At 43.7% G+C, this 22,939-nt stretch overlaps 1 protein-coding gene and 1 non-coding gene across 2 annotated transcripts in view; one reads left to right on the top strand and one right to left on the bottom strand.

Moving 5' to 3' along the window:
* The window catches only part of LOC139235556 (zinc finger protein 235-like), a 247,839-nt gene that overhangs the window by 158,450 nt on the left and 66,450 nt on the right, over nucleotides 1-22,939 (top strand). The window lies entirely within an intron of this gene.
* On the bottom strand, nucleotides 20,706-20,788 carry trnal-uaa (transfer RNA leucine (anticodon UAA)). Its single transcript has one exon. It is a non-coding gene; the product is annotated as a tRNA-Leu (tRNA).

Here is a 22,939-nt window from a genome sequence, read left to right as displayed (position 1 = left end):
CCCCCCGCCCCGCCCCACTCAACGGGACGGTAACAATAATAAAAGACGACTGCAGGGTGGATCATTACAAAGGGAGAGGAGCATCATTGTAGCACAACAGAAGATGAGGGAAGTAGTCAGGCAAGTGAAACCCTGCTTGAGGAGGCAGACATGGATCTATATGTAGATGAGTTTCGGCGCTATATCAATGGGACACCACAGACGGGATGGGCCGTGGTAGATAGCAGCGGTCAGGTCAAAGGGGAAGGACGGTTAGAAGAGAATCTATCAGCTCAAGTGGTTGAATTTGTGGTTCTCACTGAGGCTCTGAGGCTTGCGAGGGGAAAATGAGTAAATATCTATACAGAGAGTCGATATGCTTTCGGAGTAGCGCATGATTATATGATAGCCTGGAGCAGACGGTGATACACGACCTCAGGAGGAGGACCAATTAAACATGAGGAGTTTGGGAAACATCTAGTGGAAGCCTCCTTCCTACCCCAGGAGTGTGCGATAATAAAGATCAAAGCACACGTAAAAAATAATGATCAGTATGAACAGGGGAATGCATGGACAGATGAAGCAGCCAAGCGAGTGGCAGGTACACTGACCGGGGAAGCCCAAGGCAGAGCATGTACAATTGGGCCTGAGGAAGTAAATATGCTTGAGGTACAGGGAGAGGCCACTCCGCAGGAACAGGAGGAGTGGAAGCAGAGATGAGCCAAACAAGGGACCAACGGGATATGGAGAAAAGATGGGAATATGGTGGCCCCGGAATGCATCCAGGGGAGCCTATTAAATTTATACCACGGGTATGTGCATACAGGGAGAACCACCATGATAAGCTTGATGTCCAGATGCTGGTGGTGGAAGGGAATATCGAGAGATATGGAGGACCTCTGCAGAAGGTGAGTGATATGCGCAAAATACAACCCAGGGGGAAAAGTAAAGGTCAGAATGGGACATCAGCCCCGACCGAAGGGACTCTGGGAAAATTTGCAGGTAGATTTTACTGGACCATTATCCAGCAACAAGGGGAAAACATACTGCTTAGTTATAATAGACACGTTTATGAAGTGGGTAGAAGCTTTCGCCACTAGGAATTGTTCAGTAGAAACCATGGCCAGGATCCTAGCAAACAAAATAATGGCACTGCAGCTGAACTCAGATCAAGGTACACACTTCACAGGGAAGATAATGAAACAGGCGTGCGCTTAGGGATTAGGCAAAAACTATCCCACATCAACGAGACTGGAAAGGGATGGGTAGACAGGATACCCCGAGTATAAATAAAGCTCAAGGCAACCACTAGTCGAACGACAGGAATGATACACTTTTAACTAAAAAAATATGGAAATCTGTAATGGAACTCTGTAAGCAGTTACATGATATAGAGTCAAAGGTTAGAGATCAGCAAATCAAGGATTTAGAGAACGACACTAAGAAACAGAAGTTCCAAACAGCCCAAATAGGCAGTCAAGAGATTACCCCAGAGAGGTTCGGGATCGCATCCAAATGGATCGGTCTCTATCAGGTAATCATGGTAAGTTATGGTACTTATAAGGAGTATCGGCAAGTGGAAACACTGGACCCAGTTAAAAAAGCATGGTCACTAACTAACCAGTGACGACCGGAAAATAATGCTTTTTGCAGGACTCGAGAGCTCGTGGAAATAACGTGGAGTAACGCAGCCTCATATCAGTGACAACAGACTGAGGGATGGCAAGGCCTGTATTACAGGGACTTGGGCGACATTAGTTTAATAAAACATCAAAAACACTGATGGTGGCGGACGGAGCAACAGTAGAGTTAAATAACGGGCATAAAACAACGTTACAAGGAAACGAAACAACATTGGGGATGAGCCAATAATATAGAACCATAATTAGTGGGAATAAGACCGCGGTGTGTTTTTAATCAGGAGGGACAAACATACTGCACCAGGGGAAGGGGGTGCAGATTTCACTAACATCTATGAATGGTGGTGGAGGGATATCTCCAGAGATAGATCCACCAACACGGCCCCATCCACTCGTTTAGCAACAGTGAGCATGACCAGGGCCTCGACCATCACACCCCCAGCGCCACAAACCTGTCCAACTGTGAACACTGGGGCAAAAGAGAAATTGATAAGGCAGACCAAGGATAAGATACACTTCAGGGTACGTCAGCGAATAATTACTGTATTCCTAAATTTAAAAAATAAAGCTACCCCAACATCTGCGGGTTAAACAGTATAAGCCTGTATAGAAACATGATCCTTCGAGCACTTAAAGGCGCTGAATCCCAAACCATGAAGTTTAATGTGGAAAGAGGGTCAGGTAAAAAAAAACCGGACAGGGGAAAAAGAGGGATACTAGAAATGGTACGAGGCAGGATACACGGCAGGATACGTGGCAGGATACACTGCAGAATACACGGCGGGATACGTGTATGTGGCGGGAGTTGCGAAACTATAGACCTGCACACGATAGATGATTGAGTTAACGCCTTCACATGAACCTGACAGGGATTGCTGTAAAGAGATAAGGATAATGAAAAGATACAGGCACAGCTGGGTAATGGCGCAGAAAGCGAATTATTACAGTGGCCTACACATTGCGAGACCACACCAGAACTATAAATGAATAGAGCATAACGCAACTTAAGTAAAACCATACAGACAGAACTAGTACGTGCAGAATATGGAGCATGGTTGCTCAATGGAATACAACATAACATAGAGTAGCTTCAGAATAGAAAGGTGCCGGATTGGATAACACTCGATATATTTACCAACTGGACCTTCGACAAAAACATGACTCATGCCTGCGAGGTGCAGAGAAACAGGCATGCTTGGGTTTCAAAGGCCAGCTGTGTTACCGGATATTTAAATAGATTTTTTATTATCTCTACCACAGTATGATGTGACAACAGGAGATCCTCTATACCAAACAATGCAGGAGAAATAAGGAATCAAACTCGCGTGTGGTATGATGACAAACCAGAAATGTAACTGAGGAGAACAACAGTACTAAGAATTTCAGCATATGTAGATTGTTATAAAAATAACCAAGTTGCTTTATGTCGAGATCCACTACGAATGATCAAAGATGACTGTGGATATAACCAAGTGGACGGGTGCACCTTGAGCATCACCTCCACTAACACAGGACTACAAAATTATCGCTGTTTCACGAGGATATGGAGATTGATGTGTGACCACCATGGCAACTGAAATGAAGAAAGCAACACCTCATGCACCATTATAGATATTGACTTCTGCTTTACTCCACTTGATGAGACAGATATAAATGGGTTTATTATAACCCCTGAGCAAAAGGAGGAATGATCGATGGGACAATGATGGACATTGCCTGAGGAGGTTATGCGAAGACCAGCGGGCCAAAATGAAAACTGATACTCGAATTGAAAGAGAAACAAACTCGACTGAATTGGACACCATTCGACAACATATAGGATACTCCAGGCGGGGCAGAAATTCGGCAGAACAGTGAAGACCCCAAGTGGAGGGAAGATAGATGAAACAGAAGATACTCCAGGCGCGGCATAATTCGAACACCGAGAAAATGTTGGCTACAAAGGACTTATACATGAACTAAGCTAGACTCAATGTACTGGTTGTAGTGCAAGGGTGCTCACCTTGCTAGTATTATCCTTTAGAAAGTTGTAACCGACGTAAGAGGCAAGCCCTAGCCCGTACTATAGTTAAAAAATTGAAGAAAGGGAAATCAGATAGTCCGGCAGAAAGGACATACATAGTATAACATTGATGGGAAAGCCAACAGATAGCTCCAGGAGCTCGGGAAGTAGCACTACCCAAGTGAAAGGACAACCCTGGAATCTCACCCATGTGGAATTAATTGCGAAATGGCCTATCTTGGGCATATAGTCAAGGGCCATTAGGGGGTAATTGTAAGGGATAAATAGTAAGGTTCTAGATAGGGGGTCAGAATTATGCCGAAGGTAGTGAACTTATCAATTGTCGATGTATGTAACACTTGCTTATATAGGTATGACACACTTATACGCATTATATCATAGCTTAACCTGAGTAACACTTAAACAGCCAAAGTCAGCAGTTTTGTTTAAAAGTCGCTGATCAAGAGATAAAGAAGCCAGGACAACCACACCAGGCGTCGGATAGACTGGGGTAGAGGGCAAAATGGAATAAAACAATGATGAGAGATGGGCAGTTTCATGTACCACTCGGAGCCCGTCTGATAAGAGTCGACAAATCACTGTAACTTCGGTGATAGCAATAGACCTATCGATGATTTTGTAGGAGGATAGCTCCTCTCCAACACCTGTATAAATTATGCTTCAAAACTCTTCTATTTCGGAGGTTCCAATACTGAACCTTCCCGTGCATTGCTCATAAAAAAATCGATAAACCTGAGGTTTCGTTTGTTTACTTCCGTGTTCGTCATACAGTGGGAAGCTGGACGAGGTGTCGATTAACTATATCAGTTAGTACACCCCGAGGGAGAGAAGCCTAGTTTTATCCCAACGGAAGGGCAGGTGTCGATTAACTACATCAGTTAGTCAACCTTGAAGGAGAGAAGCCTCCTTTTTACCACAACACCTTCCCTCCTCACCACTCCTCTCCTCACCTCTCTCCAATGCTCATCTCCTCTCCTCTCCCCTACCTTCTACCCTCCTCTACTCTATTCTCCTCTCCCACCCTCGCCTCTACCCTCTCCTCTCCCCAGTCCTCTCCTCTAATCCCCTCCCCTCTTCACTCCTCTTTCCTCTCCTCTCCTCTCAACACATCCACTCTCCGTTCCACTACTCTCCCCTGCTCTGCTTTCTTCTCCCCTCTCCTCCCCTACACACTCGTCCCCTCCCTGCTCATCTCCACCCTCCTCTCTCCCCTCGTCTCTCTTTTCCTCGCCTCTCCACTACTCTCCTCCTTTCGCCTCTCCTCTCCTTCACACTCCTCTCCTCTCCCCTCTGCTCACCTCCTTATCCTTTCATCATCTCTCCTCTCCCCTCTCCTCCCCCATCCTCTCCACTCGGCTCATCCCTTCTCCCATCTCGTCCTCTCTCCTCTCCACTTCTCTTCTCACCTGTCTTCCCGTTCTCTCCTGTCTCCTCTCCTCTCTCCTCTCCCCTCTCCTCAACTCTCCTCCCCTTTCAGCTGTTCTCCTCAACTCTGTTGTGCCTCATTTTCTCCCCTCTTGCCTACCTTTTCCACACATCTACTCCATTCTCCCCTCTCCCCTACACTATTCTCCTCCCCTTCCCTCTCCTCCATTCTCCTCTCATCTCCTCTGCTGTCTCATCTCCACTCATCTCCCGTCTTCCCCGATCCACCCCTATCCTCTCCTCTCTCCTGTTTTCAGGTCGCTTCTCACTCCACTCTCCTCTCTCCTCTCCACTCGTCTCCACTCCAATCATCTCGACTCCTCTCCCATAAATTCTCCCCTCCTCTCCTCACCCCTCTCATCTCCACCTCACCTCTTCTCCCTTTTCATTTTAACTCCTCTCCTCACTTGTGTCGTCTGATTTTCTCCCCTCTCCTCTCCTCCCCGCTCCTCTCCTTCCATCTGCTCTCCTGTACCATCTCCAGTCCTCTTTTCTCCACTCCTCTCCTCCCCCTCCTACCCTCTCCTCCCCTCTGCTCTCCTTTCCTCTACCCTCTTTTCACCTCCTCCTCTCATGCACTGTCTTCTCTCTCCTCTTCTCTCCCCTAACTTCCCCCCCTCTTCTCCACTCACCTCTACTCCTCTCTCCGTTACCCACTCTTCTATCCTCTCCTGCACTCTCTTCTAATCTCCTCCCTTGTCCCCTGTCTTGTCCTCTCCTCTCCTCTAATCTACTACCTCCTCTCTCTACTCTGCTTTCATCTTTTCTCTGCTATCCTCTCATCTCTTCTACTCTCCTCTCCATTGCTCGAAACTCCATAGCTCTTCTCTTCTCCACTCTCCTCTCCACTTCCCCTCTCTTCTCCCCTCTCCTCCCCTCCCTTCTCATCTCTTCTCGCCCCTGCTCTCCCCGCTCTCTTCCTCTCCTCTCCTCTGATGGTCTCTCCTCTGCTCTCCCACTGCCCTTCCCCTCTCCTCTGCTCTACTCTCCTTCTCTCTCATCCTCTCACCTCTCCACTTCTCTCCATTCCTCCCTTCTCTGCTACGCTCCTCTCCTCCTCTCCCCGCTCCTCTCATCTCTCTTCTGTCCCCTACCTTCTCCCCATCTCTACTCCACTCTCCTCTCCACCCCTCTCCCCTACACTCTCATCTCCACTCCCCTCGCCTCTCCACTCCTCTCATCCCACTCCTCTCCCCTACCTTTTCCTCACCTCTATTCCACTCTCCTCTCCTTCCATCTCCCCTACACTATCATCTCCTTTCCCCTCCTCTCCTCTCTTCCCCTCTCCTATCTTCTCTTCTCCCCTCTTTTCTCCTCTCTTCTCCTCTCATTTCATCTTATCAACTCTCCTCTGCTTTCCTCTACTCATCTCTGCTCTTCTCTCCTCTGCTCTCCTCTCTACTTCCCCTCTCATCTATCCTATCCTCCACTAACCTCTCCTCCCCTTCCTGCTCATATTCACTCTTTCCTTCTCCCACCCTCTCCTCTCACCTCCTATCCTCTACTCTGTTCTGCTGTCTTCTCCACTCAACGCATCTCCTCTCCTCACCTCTGCTCTCCTATTCCCCTCCTCTCCTCTCCTCCATACTCATCTCCTCTCGTCTACTCCCCTCCCACCTCCTGTCCTCTCTCTTCTCCCCTCCTCACCTCTCTGCTCCTTTCATCTCCATTCCTCACCTCCAGTCTCTACATTCCCTGCTCTGAGGAGAATAAACGATTTGATGGCGTGTGACTGTCAGTATGGCATCGGTTGCCATGAATCCGGACTGACCATTGTAATAATAGCACACACGTATCCTTACTGACCAATATGTTATCTGTCCCCATGTGCCCTGACTGACCACTCTATTATCTGTCCCCATGAACCGTTACTGACCAATATATTATCTGCCCCATGTCCCCTTACTGACCACTGTATTATCTGTCCCCATGTATCCTTACTGACCTCTGTTTTATCTGTACCCATGTATCCTTACTCACAATTATATTAACAGTCACCATGAACCCTTACTGACGATTGTATTATCAGTTCTTATGTAGCCTTACTGACCACTGTATTATCAGTCCCCATGTACCCTTACTGACAATTATATTATCAGTCCTCATGTACCCTTACTGACCAATATATTATCTGCCCCATGTACCCTTACTAACCACTGTATTATCAGTGCCCATGTATCCTTAATATGCACTGTACTGTCAGCCCCCGTGTATGTTACTGACATTTACTTAGCCTGCCTCTATCCTTCCATTTGTTTTATTTCACTTGTGTTACCCCGAGAAGTGAATTCAAAAACTGAAATTACAGAATTATTTTACATCTCAGTAATAACAGAAACTGCCGAAATGAAAGTTGCTTCCTTCACATGTATGCTGTGATTCTGTGGAATTAACTATTTCTGCTTTTACCAATAGTGCTTGGTTTTGGATAAAGTTATTTGATCTGAAAGCCACGTTGCTTTTAAATTATTTTGCAATTGAAAGTGATGCAAAGAACAGGTTTAGACAACTTGTTTATTCAGTGACTGTGATTAATATCCTTCAGTGTGCAGTTTAATTGTCTCACTGGAGAGTTCCCTCAGGCTATAAATAGGGATTTTTTTTCAGTCTGTACAGCAATGTTTGACGGAAGTTGTTGTCTAAAACGAACAGCGCTCATTGGAGCTCACAGAAAGTCAAGTTATGTTCTGGGAGATTCCAACTCAGCTTTGGATCCTGTGGGCACTTTTCAATGTGGAACGTATTTATTACCCGCTCCTCGCTGCTGTTGGTGTTCCTGGTGAGTCCTTCATCTGCAATTAATTATGTAACCCATGTTTCTCTGTATTTGCTGTCCTTGTCCTTTAGTTCTAGCTATTAATTGTATTCAATTAAACCTCTTGTTCTGTGTCTGGCAATGCAAATAAGTTTCTCTCATGTAATGTGTGATCATTTGATAATTAGCTGCTCCCAGTTCAATGAACAGTATGTTGTTTCCACAACTTGCTTCCAGTGATAGTGGTTCACAGGATTTGACAGAAATGTGACTTTATTGACACAGATATGTTAGTGAACGATTATATTATTGAACAGCTTGCAGTCAGCTTTCTGCACTGATGCCCAGTGTTGGATAATAAATATGTGTTCAGCGGTAACAAGTGTTTTAAGGACCTCTGGTTATTGTAAATGACACTGACCAGTGGAAATCAGCGTTGAGAGATCCTTCACAAATACACTGAGATATGAGACATTATTCACTAATGATTCAGCTATAGACAGTTGTCGTAATTTCCACTGCCTCCCGCTCTGCCTCACAGTCACTAATTCCAGATGATCAGGACAGGTTTAAACTGCAATACGGATTCCAGTAAAATGTTTATTCAGTTGTGTTTGAATTGATTTATTTCCCTTGTTCAGCCTCAGTTCAGGAGAGCTCGGTGTGGGCCGCACGGTAGCAACTATTCAAAACGGAGCACTATATTGTGAAATATTTTGATATTTCCAGTCTCAAACTCTCTCTGTCAACTGGAAGTCTGTCACTTTCTCACACCAGGTGAAAGGAAGTTGGTTGACACAGTTCCAGCTGTAAACAGACACGTTCGAAAATCTTCTGTGACATCTAAAAACATGGGTTATCATTAGTCTATTGTAAAGCGACAGTCCCTTCTTTAAAGATTATTTGCAATATTCTTGGAAAGTCAGCTTAAGCCAGTTACAAAGTGTACTTTCAAAACAATGGTTGGAAAGGTTCTGATTTCGAAACATAATACAATTCAATTCATCTTCTTCAGCCTACGACAGAACCACAGTAATCTCGCCAAAGACTCCATTCCCCTCTCTGGCCACAGATTTCATTCCCCACCTTGGCCACAGACTCCATTCCCCTCCCTGTACACAGATTCGATTCCCCTTCCTGGAAAAAGAATCGATTCCTCTCATGGGCCACATACTCCATTCCCCTCCCTGTCACAGACTCCATTCCTTGCTTGGCCACAGACTCCATTCCGTCCCTTGGCCCCCAATTCCATTCTCCTCCCTGGACACAGATTTCATCCCCCTCGCTGTCCCCATACTACATTCCCATCCCTGGACAATGACTCTATTCTCCTCAATGAACACAGGTTATTCACAAACTCGCGGCTTCTTGTGCTGAATTATTGCTTCCTCTGACTTGGATATGGCGTTCTATCAGAGTCTCATTCGGAGCTTTACACACCTGGAAAAAGTCCAATACATTAATTATTTCAGTCATGATCCGGCACCCACACATCACATCCACCGCTTCACTCACTCCCTGTCACAACACCCAAACACCCCATTCACTGGTACATTCAGTCCAGATCCAACACCCACACGTCCCATCCATTGGTACATTCAGTCCTTGTCCCGACACCCACACGTCCCATATATTGGTTCTTTCAATACCTGTGCCAAACATCACACGTCCCATCCACTGGTGTAATCAGTCGCGACCCAAACAGCACACGTCCCATCCGATGATTTCATCAGTCCTGACCCAAACACCACAAGTCCCATTGGTTGGTTCACTTAATCCTGACTCATTTCACACATAATTCTTTGAGACAGCTGTTAATGCTCTCAATCTGAAATATAAATTCCCTGTTTTTCTCTTTCTTGCAGTGAACTTAGTGACAATAATGATCCTGTCTCGAGGAAGGTGCGGTCTCTCCAAGTGCGTCAGCCGTTACCTGGTGGCAATGGCAGCGGCGGATCTACTGGTCGTTATCCTCGACCTGATATCCAGGCAGATTCCTATTCATTACTCAACCGCGTTTGAGTTCATGTGGAAGATTAATGCTTGTAATATCCATGCCATCCTGCTTTACGCAGTCACAGACTGTTCCATCTGGTTCACAGTTGCTTTTACCTTTGATCGATGTATAGCCATTTGTTGTCAGAAGATCAAAACCAAATATTGCACCGAGAAAACGGCGACTGTGGTTGTGGGAACAGTGAGTGCGTTGTTCTGTGTAAAGAACACTTTCTGGTACTTTATGTATGGAGGTAAGTATCAGATTTCCAATAGTCCCTGGTTTTGTTATGTTCGATGGGAAGTCTATGAGTCAGTATCATGGGCAGTAATTGTATTCCTTCATTATATTATAACACCGTTTATTCCTTTTGTTCTGATCCTTCTGCTCAATACTTTAACTGTCAGACACGTTTTAGTGTCGAGCAGAGCCCGCAGGAGACTCAGGACCCACAGCAGTGGGGAGAGTCCCAGTGACCCAGAGATGGAGAAGCGAAGGAAATCCATCATTTTATTGTTTGTTATATCCGGAAATTTTATCCTCTTATGGGCAGTTTTTATGTTATATTCTGTGGTTGAACGATTGTTTTCATTAAACGTTATTCGTGTATCTCTACCTGAATATGTACTGGAAATGGGATGTATGCTTCAGCTCCTGAGTTGCTGTACCAACACATGTATTTATGCCGTGACCCAGACGAAATTCAGAGAGGAGTTGAAGAATGTGGTGAAATATCCCTTCACTGTAATTGTTAAATGTATTAAATAATACGAATCACACAATGTTTTGGGCGTGTATTCTGCCCAATCCGCTCATCTCTGTGATACACACACAGTGAGGCCTGTTTTCATCTTTCACCGCCCGGATTCAGCGACTAACAAAAATGATAGAGGTGGGGAAGTCCACGGAGATCAGTCCCGCTGGACTCCTGCAGGTTTTATCCCCGCTGAGACGTCTGCTGCGGCCTGGGACGGGTTTATAAAGCTCCCGACCGCCAGGCTCGTGTCGGATGTGTTTACCCAAAGGGGGCGGCTCGGGGAAGGTGGCTCTTTTACTTTTCAGTCCACGGGCGGAAGGGCCGCTCAGTCCCCAGCACTCCCAGGGAAAGCTGGGGGGAAATGGCCTGGGACCAAACGACAGCCAGAGAGGGAAGGTTGCAAAGGCTCAAAGGTCAGTGCTTTCATCCCTTCGCAGGCTCCATGTGTTATTCTCCCAGTGGGGTTTAACCTGAGCAGCCCCAGCGCCTGGTGATAGCGACGTATCCTTGTTTCAGATAATCTACCTTTGGGATTTAGGGTCTCCTACAGACGGAGTATATCCAAGTGACATTCACCACTATAACGTTCCTTTGTAAGTTTGCCTGAACAATGCGGTGATCTGCAGGATGAAGTGTTCCCCGCACACACTCGACACACATTAAACTTTGCTCATCCTCACTCTCTCAATAATCTCCGTGCTAAACATAGCCCATAATATGCAGCATTCAGGGAGGGTGGTAATGAGCTTTGTTCCTAGGTATTGCAGTATGTGTGATGTAATAAAGCGGGGAAACTCGCATGATACTGTGCCTGAGCATTGTGACATCACAGACCTGCACTTTTGACCAAGCCCTGGCCTGTGGCTGACTCAGAATCGCATTTCAGACATCCCATCTCCTTCACCCATCACTTTGCAAAGAGTTACTTAATGTCTGCAGCAAAGAAATAGGCCATTCCATGCTCGCGGCTGCAAACTGGTCTGAGGCGGTTCCCCTGAGGTTTCCCTGGGGGTGCTGGGAGTTAGCAGCCCGTCTGCCTGTGGACTGCAAATTTACAGAGCGACCTTCCCCACCCCGACTCTTTCGGCCCAGCAGAGCATGTCAGAGCTTACTCGATCACCACATCCTGATCTTAAACGGAGTGCACAAAAAGAGTGGTAAACTTGGGAACGTAGAGAAAGGTGAGATTCAGTGGTAAGTCCGGGGTGAGGCTGGCTGAGTATTAGCTCTAAGAAGGGAAATTTAGATTAACGTTTTGAATTGAACTTAGAACTTTAAAAACAGAAGTTAGCAGAAACTGCCTGTTAGTGGTAGTTAACTATCAGTCAGCTGTAAGTGTTAGTCTTAAATATGTGCTAATTACTGCGAGCAATGGTCATGGAGCTGAGACAGCACTTGTAACTTGTGTGTGGCTCCAAAGGTATAAAACTAAACACTAACTGCTGATTCACAGTGTGTTCTGCACAGTGATATTAAACGGAATTTGGTGAGAGTTTGAATGGGAACAGTGGTTGAAGGAGGTGCTGCTTTGTCCTCCAAAATACAGCAGGTAGATGAACGTTTGGTGAGTATTACCTTTTTTCTCGAAGCTTGGTCCACACTAAGACCTGGGAACAATAACAATACTTTATTAAATTAATAATTTAACTATAATTACTAATTAATTAATATAATTACAAATAACCATTGAATAAAAACTAAGTAATTAAATTAATTCAGTGCGTAAATAAGCAAATACATTTATAAAAAATAACTAAAGATGGCAGGTTAGGCAATGAGTCGAGACTGTAATGTGTGTGAGTTTGTGGACAGCAAATCTGTCCCACATTCCCACATCTGCAGGAAATGTCTCTTCTTTATTCGCTCTGGCTCAGGGTAATTGGGCTGGAGTGAGAGTTCGACACACTCTGAAGCACACAGGATAAGTGATTTAATCCAGAAAACAGTCACATCCCACAGAAACGCGCAGGTTCAGTAAAGTCCGTGGCTGATTGGGTGCCGTGTAGCGAGATCAGAGGAGAGCTGAGAATGAAATACTGCTCCTGCCCAACGATAAGGATAAAGATTGCGTGGAGGACATCCACAATACATACCAAGGTACGTGGCGCAGAAGGTTGTCCACAGGTAGAGATAGGAAGAAATATTAAACAATTACTTTGCATCAGTATTTATCAGGGAGTCAACACAGGTGGACATGACATTGGTTGATATTAGAAATGAAATAACTGCATTTAAAATAAGAAGAGAAAATATTAGAAAACGAATCAAACCGAAAATGGATAAAATGCCGGCTTCGGACAAGTTACATCGAGGGAAGAGATAGCAGAGGCATTAATAAACATATTTAATATTTCGTTAGAATAAAGTGCAGTGCCGGAGGATTGGCAGATACCTAATATAATATCTATTTATAAGAAGTGAGGTAAAACGTGTCTGAGGAACTATAGTCCAGTCAACTTAAAGTCGTTGGTAGGAAAAATAATGGATTCCCTACTAAAGGAGAAAGTGGAAGAACAACTAGAATGCAAAAATGAATAGTCAGCATGGATAAGAAAGGGGAAAGTCTTGAATTGACCAAATTCTTTGAATTTTTCGAAGAAGTAACAGATAGCATAAACTAACGTAATGTAGTAGATGTAATTTATCTAGATTTCCAAAGGCCTTCGATAAGATACCCCATAATAGACTGAAAGGGCAGATCACAAATTGGAATTACAATTAATAATAAAAATTGGGATGTTTTAAAATGGAGTTAGCAGATTTTTAAAATAGATCCCACAGCCTGTTTTTCAGTCTGTGGGAAGCATGTGTGGGATGTCTTCCGCAGAGGGTCAGATGTTCCAATGCATAGACCAAAGGCCTTGGGAGCTGGGCACAGACACAGATAACATAGAATTTGAATTCTATAATAAGATACAAGTTAAATAAAAAAGAATCATAACAACATGTATCCTGAATTACCAATTAAAGTATATAGAGGCCAGATTGGAGGAAGCAACCTACCAGATAATCATGTATTAATTAATCAACACATATTTATTGTAACTTGCGTAATTACATAATGCTATAACCTGAGACTGTATAAAATAAGATGTCTCTGGCAGTTTCTCAGAGCATTCAGTCAAGGATAGCTCACCTGCCAGCTTGTATCTTTTATTAATAAAACTGCATTTACTTTAAGGCGAACGACTCCGAGTGGTGGTTTGAAGTTAACTCTAACAACGTGGCGCAGTCAGCAGGATCAACTGGACGGGCAGATTATACTCAAAAAGCCATACCAACTCAATAACGAGTGAGTAGAGAATTACCTTGAGAAATTCCCCTCGCAAAGTAACCAGAGATCCAACGAATCTGAGGTAGAGTCCATGCAGCCAGTAAATCCAGTTGAAGGGTGCGTCAGGACACTGTAAATAAATACTGTAAGTGTCGGGACAATAAGTACGTATACGGGATATCGGGGAAAAAGCCTCAGTGTAAATAGTTCCGCATAAGTAAAGGCGGAAACACAGCACTAGGTAAAAAGCCTTGGTTTAAAAAGTTCTGCTTAAGTAAAGATGGTAAAACGGGAACTGGGGAAAAAGCCCCAATGTATGAAATGGCAAAGGAATCTGCCAAGGCCCTTGGAGGGCTGATGTATAAACTACCAGAAGAGTTTCTGAAAGATAAATCTGAAAAGATCATGAAGATGGTTAAGGCAGGATATGATGAAGGGAAAAAGATAATTTTAACAGCCGGAAAGATGAATAGAAAGATACCCGAAGGTGAGATGGACAGAGAAAGTGACAAAAGACAACAGGATGTAAGTATAAAAATAGATATAGATGACAGAGGAGAATGGACAGAGGAATTTGGCCCAAATTTGTATCCCCCACTAACAGGGTTATGATTAGGACCTGAGGAAAATAAAGTATTGATTGGGGGCCAGAAGGCTCGCTTAGTAGATATTTTTCGGATGTCCATAACAAAAACTGTTAGTGACTATCTGAAATGAAGTATGGATACAAAAATAGAGCCGGCCAAACAATAAGCTTTGTTGAATGAAAAGTGATTTTTGTGAATGTCTGTCTTTGAATGAAAGTGCTTGTGTGATTTTTGACTGCGGAATATTTGATGTGGAAATTAATGAATGTTTCAGGTGTCTGAAAGCCTGCTTCAGAAAGTGGTAGAGCTGTCTGTTGTTATGGCCCCACCCACTTTTTCAGTCAGAGTGAATTTTTTTTAAACCTGCAGTGTTGTCCAGTATGAAGGAAGTTTTAATTAAGTTTGAACCTAGAATTGAATTACATTTTAATTTAGAAACCCAGATGTGGATTTATTCAGATGATATGTTATGGAGCTTGAAAATGCACAAATGATAGGTTTGTTGAGCAAAAGATAAAAAATGTGTGGTCCCGATGGTTTAAAAAAAAAATTTTGACACGCTCACTTGTCAAAGAAAACATGTAATCATTGATTACATTTGTTTGAAAGACAATACATTTAGTCTAGGAATGAGATAAAGAACGGAGAAGGGAAATTGTAATGCCTTAAAAAAAGAATCCTGCGTGGGTGTCTCAAGGCTGCGGGCTTGGGAAATATTTATTTGTGTAAAATCTTGATGCAAAAGCTTCGAGCTCAGTAAAACGATTTTTAAATAAAAGATTGGCATATTTGAATTGGGACTTTGAGATATTTCTGGTGATTCTTCTTGATAAACATTTTGGTTGTATTGGAAAATCTTGGGTTTGAAAGACTTTTAATAAAAGTAAACATACTGCGTCAGAAGCTGAAGCTTAAAAAGTTTAAATTTATGAGATACTGTATCACAAAATTGAAGTTACAGCGCAAAAGATTAGAGTTTTTGATGTTCAGCTTCTAAAACAGAAGTTAGGCACATAATTATAAAACAAGTACTTTGCATTCTGTGATCTGTGAATCACTATAAGCATAAATGATAAGTCTGATTAAAAAACAGTATTACCATATTTGACATTTCATAATCCAACAATAAATACAAATACTACAAAAGGGGAGCAGAAATTAGGATGTGAGCAGTGAAGAGTTAATTTTGTTGTGAAGATTTCAAGTACCACTGTTTAAGAAAATACACAACAAAATGAGATACATTTAAAATAAAAAGTTAAATCTGATCACTTAAAAAAAATAAGTAAAACTATCATGTTTGGAAACAATGTAGAAATACCTTCAGGGATCAGGTCAAACTCCTGGGCAAGTGTGGAGCTATCTGCGAAAGTGTAAAATGAATTTTGAAAAAAATTAAATGTTAAAACGGCAGGCTTAACAGTTTAGAACAAAGGAAAATATAAGTTGAACTTGTGACTTAAGATACAGTGGTTGAAGAACCATAGAAACTGAGACGTAAAGGCTTTGGAACTGGAACATTTGAGATAACGGAAAGCAGCTATCAAAGCCTCCGTGCTAGACTCTGTTCTTGTTATGAAAAATACATTTGAGATAACGGAAAGCAGGATTTAAAGTAAATCCCAAAAAGGCACAAATCGGACAAGCTGTGGTACAGTACCTGGGACACGAAATATCCCAAGGAACTCGGACCATGTCCAATGACAGGAAGGAGGACATTAGGATTATGCCCCAACCAAAACCAGTCTGAGGGGTTTGTGAGGTACTGGGGTTCGTTAGCTATTGTAGGAATTTTGTGCCTAACCACAGCAATTGCAGAACCAATACAGTGGCTAGTGAAAGGAAAATCCGGTTGAAATGGAAATGGTAGGACTCTAATTAAAACCTGGAATATCCAGGATGTGTTTTATCAACAGAATGTAAACGTGATCATCACCGTCCTTCCGATTCTACAAGGACAAGCTACAAGGCCGCCCCGAGGGTTCCAGAAGCATTTAACCACAGCGGAGGGTACAACAACTACGTAAAGCAGCCTCTAGGGGGCGGCATCTAAGTGTCAGGAGCGTTTGTCTTGAAGCCATAAGATAAGTGTGTAAAAAATGTTACCTGAATATTGTAAACCAGGGGAATTAACCTTGGGAAATTGCGTGGTAGTTAAACCTGGAACAGAAGTAATGTTGTTATTTGACAATGTGCAGCATGAAATGTTACATGTGAGCATAAATTAATCAGCCCTATACCTGCCAGAAAAAATTAGCCACAAGACTAAAGCGTTGTAAATACGATTGCTAGACACAATCCTGAGAATAGCTAGTGACACATCAGGAGCAAGGGAGTAACACAAGAACCTGAGACACAAAGAAGGAAGACAGAGGAGATTTACAGCGAATGACGTATTAATTTTACAGGGGCATCTCCAGTAGATGCACCAGATATGCAGGCTATCCAGGCACGTGTAGATAGATTGAGGGGAACAACGGAGGTACTAATCAGGAAACAGGCCAGGATTGGGATAGAATCTTCAGAGTTAGGATCTAAAACATCTAAAAAAATGCTACAGGGTGTATCCGTATTGGAAGGCCATGCACGAACAATTAACGAGCAAAATAAGCAGGAATTGAGAGGACGATGCCGAGGACAGGAAAATAGATACATGTCACGCCTATGGGAGATGGATGATTGGTCAGGTGAGTCACAATATGGATCAGATACAAACCGGGCGAGTTACAGGTTCAATAAATAGTACCCAATTGAAAGAAATGGCACAGCACACTGGGCCATTAGATGCATTCACCCTGAAACATAGAAACATAGAAACATAGAAAAAGGTTGCAGGAATAGGCCATTCGCCCCTTCAAGCCTGCACCAACATTCAATAAGATCATGGCTGATCATTCACCTCAGTACCCCTTTCCTGCTTTCGCTCCATACCCTTTCATCCCTTTACCTTAAGGGCCATATCCAACTCCCTCTTGAATATATCTGATGAACTGGCATCAACAACGTTCTGTGGAAGAGAATTCCACAGGTTAACAACTCTCTGAGTGAAGAAGTTTCTCCTCATCTCGGTCCTAAATGGCTTATTCCTTGTCCTTAGACTGTGACCACTGGTTCTGGACTTCCCCAACATCGGGAACATTCTACCTGCATCTAACTTTCCCAGTCCCGTCAGAGTGTTTCTGAGGTTCCCTCTCATTCTTCTTAACTCCAGTGAATACAGGCCCAGTCGATCATATCATAGTCATATGTCAGTCCTGCCATCCCGGAAATCAGTCTGGTGAACCTTCGCTGCACTCCCTCAATAGCAAGAACGTCCTTCCTCAGATTAGAACAAAACTGAACTCAGTATTGCAGGTGAGGCCTCACCAAGGCCCTGTAAAGCTGCAGCAAGACCTCCCTGCTGCTATATTCAAATCCCCAAGATATGGGACCAACATGCTATTTGCCTTCTTTCTGTCTGCTGCACCTGCATGCCAACCTTCAATGACTGATGTAGCATGACACCCAGATCTCGATGCACTTCCCCTTTGCCTAATCTGCCGCGATTCAGATAATATTCTGCCTTCGTGATTTTGCCACCAAAGTGCATAACCTTACATTTATCGTTATTACACGACATCTGCCACGCAATTGTCCACTCACCTGACCTGTCTAAGTCACCCTGTAGCCTCTTAGCATCCTCCTCACATGTCACACCGTCATCCAGCATATTATCATCTTCAAAATTGGAGATATTATACACAATTCCTTCATCTAAGTCATTGATGTATATTGTAAATTGCTGGGGTCCCAGCACTGAGCCCTGCGGCACCCAACTCGTCACTGCCTGCCATTGTGAAAAGGATCTGTTTATCCCGACTCTGTCAACCAGTTCTCTATCCACATCAATACATTACCTCCAATGCCATGTGCTTTAATTTTGCACACAAACCTCTTGTGTGGGACCTTGTCAAAAGTCTTTTGAAAGTCACACTACACCACATCCATTGCTTCTCCCTTGTCCGCTCTACTAGTTACATCCTCACAAAATTCTCAAAGATTTGTCAAGCATGATTTCCCTTTCATAAATCCATGCTGATTTGGACCGATCCTGTTTGTGCTTTCCAAATGTGCTGCTATGTCATCTTTAATAATTCATTCCAACATTTTCCCCACCACTGATGTCAGGCTAACTGGTCTGTAATTACCTGTTTTCTCTCTCCCTCATTTTTCAAAATGTGGTGTTACATTCGCTACCCTCCAGTCCATACGAACTGATCTAGAGTCGATGGACTGTTAGAAAATGATAACCAATGCAACCACTATTTCTAGGGCCACTTCCTTAAGTATTCTGGGATGCAGACCATCAGGCCCCGGGGATTTATCGGCCTTTAGTCCCATCAATTTTCCGAACATAATTTCCCACAAATAAGGATTTCCTTCAGTTCCTCCTTCTCACTAGCCCCTCGGTCACATACTATTTCCAGAAGGTTATGCGTGTTTCCCTTCGTGAATGCAGAGCCAAAGTATTTGTTCAACTGGTCTACCATTTCTTTGTTCCCCATTATAAATGCACCTGAATCTGACTGCAAGGGACCTACGTTTGCCTTCACTAATCTTTTTCTCTTCACATATCTATAGAAGCTTTTATGTGCCCAGCAAGCTTCCTCTCATACTCTATTTTCCCCCTCCGAATTAATCCCTTTATCCTCCTCTGCTGAATTCTAAATTTCTCCCCGTCCTCGGGTTGATACTTTTTCTGACCAATTTATATGCCTCTTCCTTGGATTTAACGCTATTCTTAATTTCTCTTGTTAGTCACGGTTGAGCCACCTTTCCCGTTTTATTTTTACTCCAGACAGGGATGTCCAATTGTTGAAGTTCATCCATGTCATTTTAAATGTTTTCCATTGCCTATCTGCCGTCAACCATTTAAGTATCATTTCCCAGTCTATTCTAGCCAGTTCATGTCTCATACCATCGAAGTTACCTTTCCTTAAGTTAAGGACCCCAGTCTCAGAATTAATTGTTTCACTCTCCACCTTAATAAAGAATTCTATCTTATTGTGGTTACTCTTCCCCAAGGGGCCTCGCACAACAAGATTGCTAATTAATCTTTTCTCATTACACATCAACCAGTCTAGGATGGCCAGCCTTCTAGATGGCTACTCGACACATTGTAAACCATCCCGAATACACTCCAGCAAATTCTCGTCCACCGTATTGCGACCAGTTTGGTTAGCCCAATCTATATGTAGATTAAAGTCTCCCATGATAACTTCTGTACCTATGTTGCACACATCCCTACTTTCTTGTTTGATGCTGTTCCCAAACTCACTACGATTGTTTGGTGATACACAACTCCCACTTGCGTTTTCTTCCCTTTGATATTACGCAGCTCCACCCACACAGAATCCACGCAAATGTCCTTCCTTACTATTGCGTTAATTTCCTCTTCAATCAGCAATGCCACCCCACCTCCTTTTCCTTTCTGTCTATTCTTCCTGAATGGTGAATCTCCGTGGATGTTGTGTTCCTAGCCTTCGTCATGCAGGAGCCATTTCTCCGTGATGTCAATTACATCATATTCATTAATTGATGCCTGTGCAGTTAATTTGTCCACCTTATTACGAATACTCCTCGCATTGAGGCACAGTGCCTTCAGGCTTGTTATCTTAACACACCTTGTCCCTTTAGAATTTGGCTGCAATGTGGCCCTTTTTGGTTTTTGCCTTGGGTTTCTCTGCCCTCCACCTTTTCTTTCAGCCCCCATTTTACTTCCCTCTGTCTCCCTGCATAGTTTCCCATCCCACTGCCATATTAGTTTAACCCCTCCCCAACAACACGAGAAAACTCTCCCCTGTGGACATTGGTTCTGCCCAGGTGCAAAGCGTCCGGTTTGCACTGGTCCCAGCTCCCCCAGGAAATTTAATCCCTCCCTTCTGCACCACACATTCATCTGAGCTACCCTGCGATTCCTACTCTGACTAGCAGGTGGTAGTGGTAGCTATCCTGAAATTGCTACCTTTGGGGACCAATTTGTTAATTCCCCTCCCAGCTCCCTAAATTCAGCTTGTAACTCCTCAGACAGAGTGAATCAGACTCAAACACAAACACATACACATAAAGAGCACTCTTCAGACAGAGAGTGAGAGGCACAGAAACATTGCATAAACCCATTTCTTTGTCAGTTGAGAACGTTATAAAGTTATCGACATGTGCAGATTCAACAGAATATATTCAGGTATAACTGAACAGGATGGGAGGAAATCGGTTTGAATTTGAAGATTTACCAGGAGTGGGGTTCGAACCCACGCAGCTATACACCCATTGGATTTTACGTCCAACGCCTAAACCACTCGGCCATCCTGATTTTGTCAGTATTCGGATTTTGTCTCTGTGAGAATCTGGGCTGCAGCTCCACTCTCACAGACACAGGTTTTCAATGAGCATTTTCAAATATTTATAGTAATATTGACACAGGGGCAACTCTCCTATTCTTTTTCGAGTAATGCTCTGGAAACTTTCACACCCACCCGAGGGTGCAAACGGAGCTTTAATTTAACATTTCATCCGAAAGTCAACTGCTTCAACAATGCAAAATTTCCCAAGTACTGCATTTGAGTGTCAGCCAAGATTCTCTGCTCAAGTCTCAGGAGTGGGACTGACACACACAACCTCCTAATTCAATCGAGAATGCTGCCACTGAACCAAAGCCGATACCAAAGCTCACATCCGTATTACTTTCCCCAAGTCTTTTTACAACGTTCCAGGACATATCGAAGTAATATTCAACATTTTGAAAAAGCTCCATCCTCGTCGGGGAATTGAAGCCCGACCTCGCACATGACAGGGAGGGATACTAACTAATACACTAACGAGGAACTGACGGGTTTTTGCTTTGTCAGAGCAGGAATCGAGCTGTGAACAGAACTGGACACCATGAGAAGTCGACAGGCACATTGAGAGACAGAGGCAAACCGACAAACAGGGAGAGACAGACAGCGAAATAGAGACAACGTGAGACAGAAATTATGAGACTGAGAAGGAGAGGCAGACTGAGTGAGAAAAAGACTCAAACACACACATATGCAGAGATGTGTGTGTGTGTGCTCTATAAAGAGAGAGAGGGAAAGAGTGAGAGAAAGACAGTGACAAAGACAGTGACAAAGAGAGAGACAGAGAAAGAGTGAGCGGCAGATAGAGAGATAGACAGAGATATAAACAGAAAATGATGGAAATACTGAGCAGGTTAGAGAAAGGAACTAACAGAGACAGGCAAAGAGAGAGTCAGGTAGAGACATGGACAGACAGAGATGATGGGAATGAGAAAGACAGTCAGACAGAGAGACTGAGAGAATCCCATTGGAACAGAACTGGACATCGTGAGAAAGAGGCAGATAAGTTGAGAGACAGGGAAACATGGAGAGACAGACAGCGAGATAGAGACAAAGAGAGACAGAAACTTTGAGACTGAGAGGGAGGGTCAGAGTGAATGACAGAAAGACTCAAACACATACCTACACAGAGATGTGTTTGTGTATTCCATAAAGAGAGGGAGGCAAATAGTAATGGAATGACAGAGACAAAGACAGTGCCAAAGAGAGAGACAAAGAGGGAGACAGATAGAGAGAAAGACAGATATAGAGAGAGATAGAGACAATAATTCGGTTCTGTCTTTACAAAGGAAGATACAAAAAACCTTCCAAATGTACTAGAGGACTGTGAGTCTAGTGAGAATGAGGAACTGAAATATATCCTTATTGGCGGGAAATTGTGTTCGGGAAATTGATGGAATTAAAGCCTGATAAATCCCTGGGTCCTGATAGTCTGCATCCCAGAGTACTTAAGGAAGTGGCCCTAGAAATAGTGGATGCATTGGTGATCATTTTCCAACAATCCATCAACTCTGGATCAGTTCCTATGGACTGGAGGGTAGCTAATGTGATGGCACTTTTTAAAAAATGAGGGAGAGAGAAAGCGGGTAATTCTAGACCGGTTAGCCTGACATCAGTAGTGGGGAAAATGTTGGAATCAATCATTAAGGATGAAATAGCAGCCCATTTGGAAAGCAGTGACAGGATCGGACCGAGTCCGCATAGATTTATGAAAGGGAAATCATGCTTGACGAATCTTCTGGAATTTTTTGAGGATGTGACGAGTAGAGTGCACAAGGGAGAACCAGTGGATGTGGTGTATTTGGACTTTCAGTAGGCTTTTGACAAGGTCCCGCACAAGAGATTGGTGCACAAAATCCAAGCGCATGGTATTGGGATTAATGTACTGACGTGGTAGAGAACTGGTTGGCAGACAGGAAGCAGAGACTCGGGATAAACATGTCCTTTTCAGAATGGCAGGCAGTTCCTAGTGGGTTGCCGCACGGCTCAGTGCTGGGACCCCAGCTCTTTAAAATATACATTAACGATTTGGTTGAAGGAATAGAGTGTAATATCTCCAAGTTTGCGGATGACACTAAACTGGGTGGCGGTGCGAGCTGTGAGGAGGATGCTAAGAGGCTGCAGGG

This window comes from Pristiophorus japonicus, chromosome 23, assembly GCF_044704955.1.
Source record: "Pristiophorus japonicus isolate sPriJap1 chromosome 23, sPriJap1.hap1, whole genome shotgun sequence".
Classification (NCBI taxonomy): domain Eukaryota; kingdom Metazoa; phylum Chordata; class Chondrichthyes; family Pristiophoridae; genus Pristiophorus; species Pristiophorus japonicus.
This window is presented reverse-complemented; position numbering and strand designations above follow the sequence as displayed.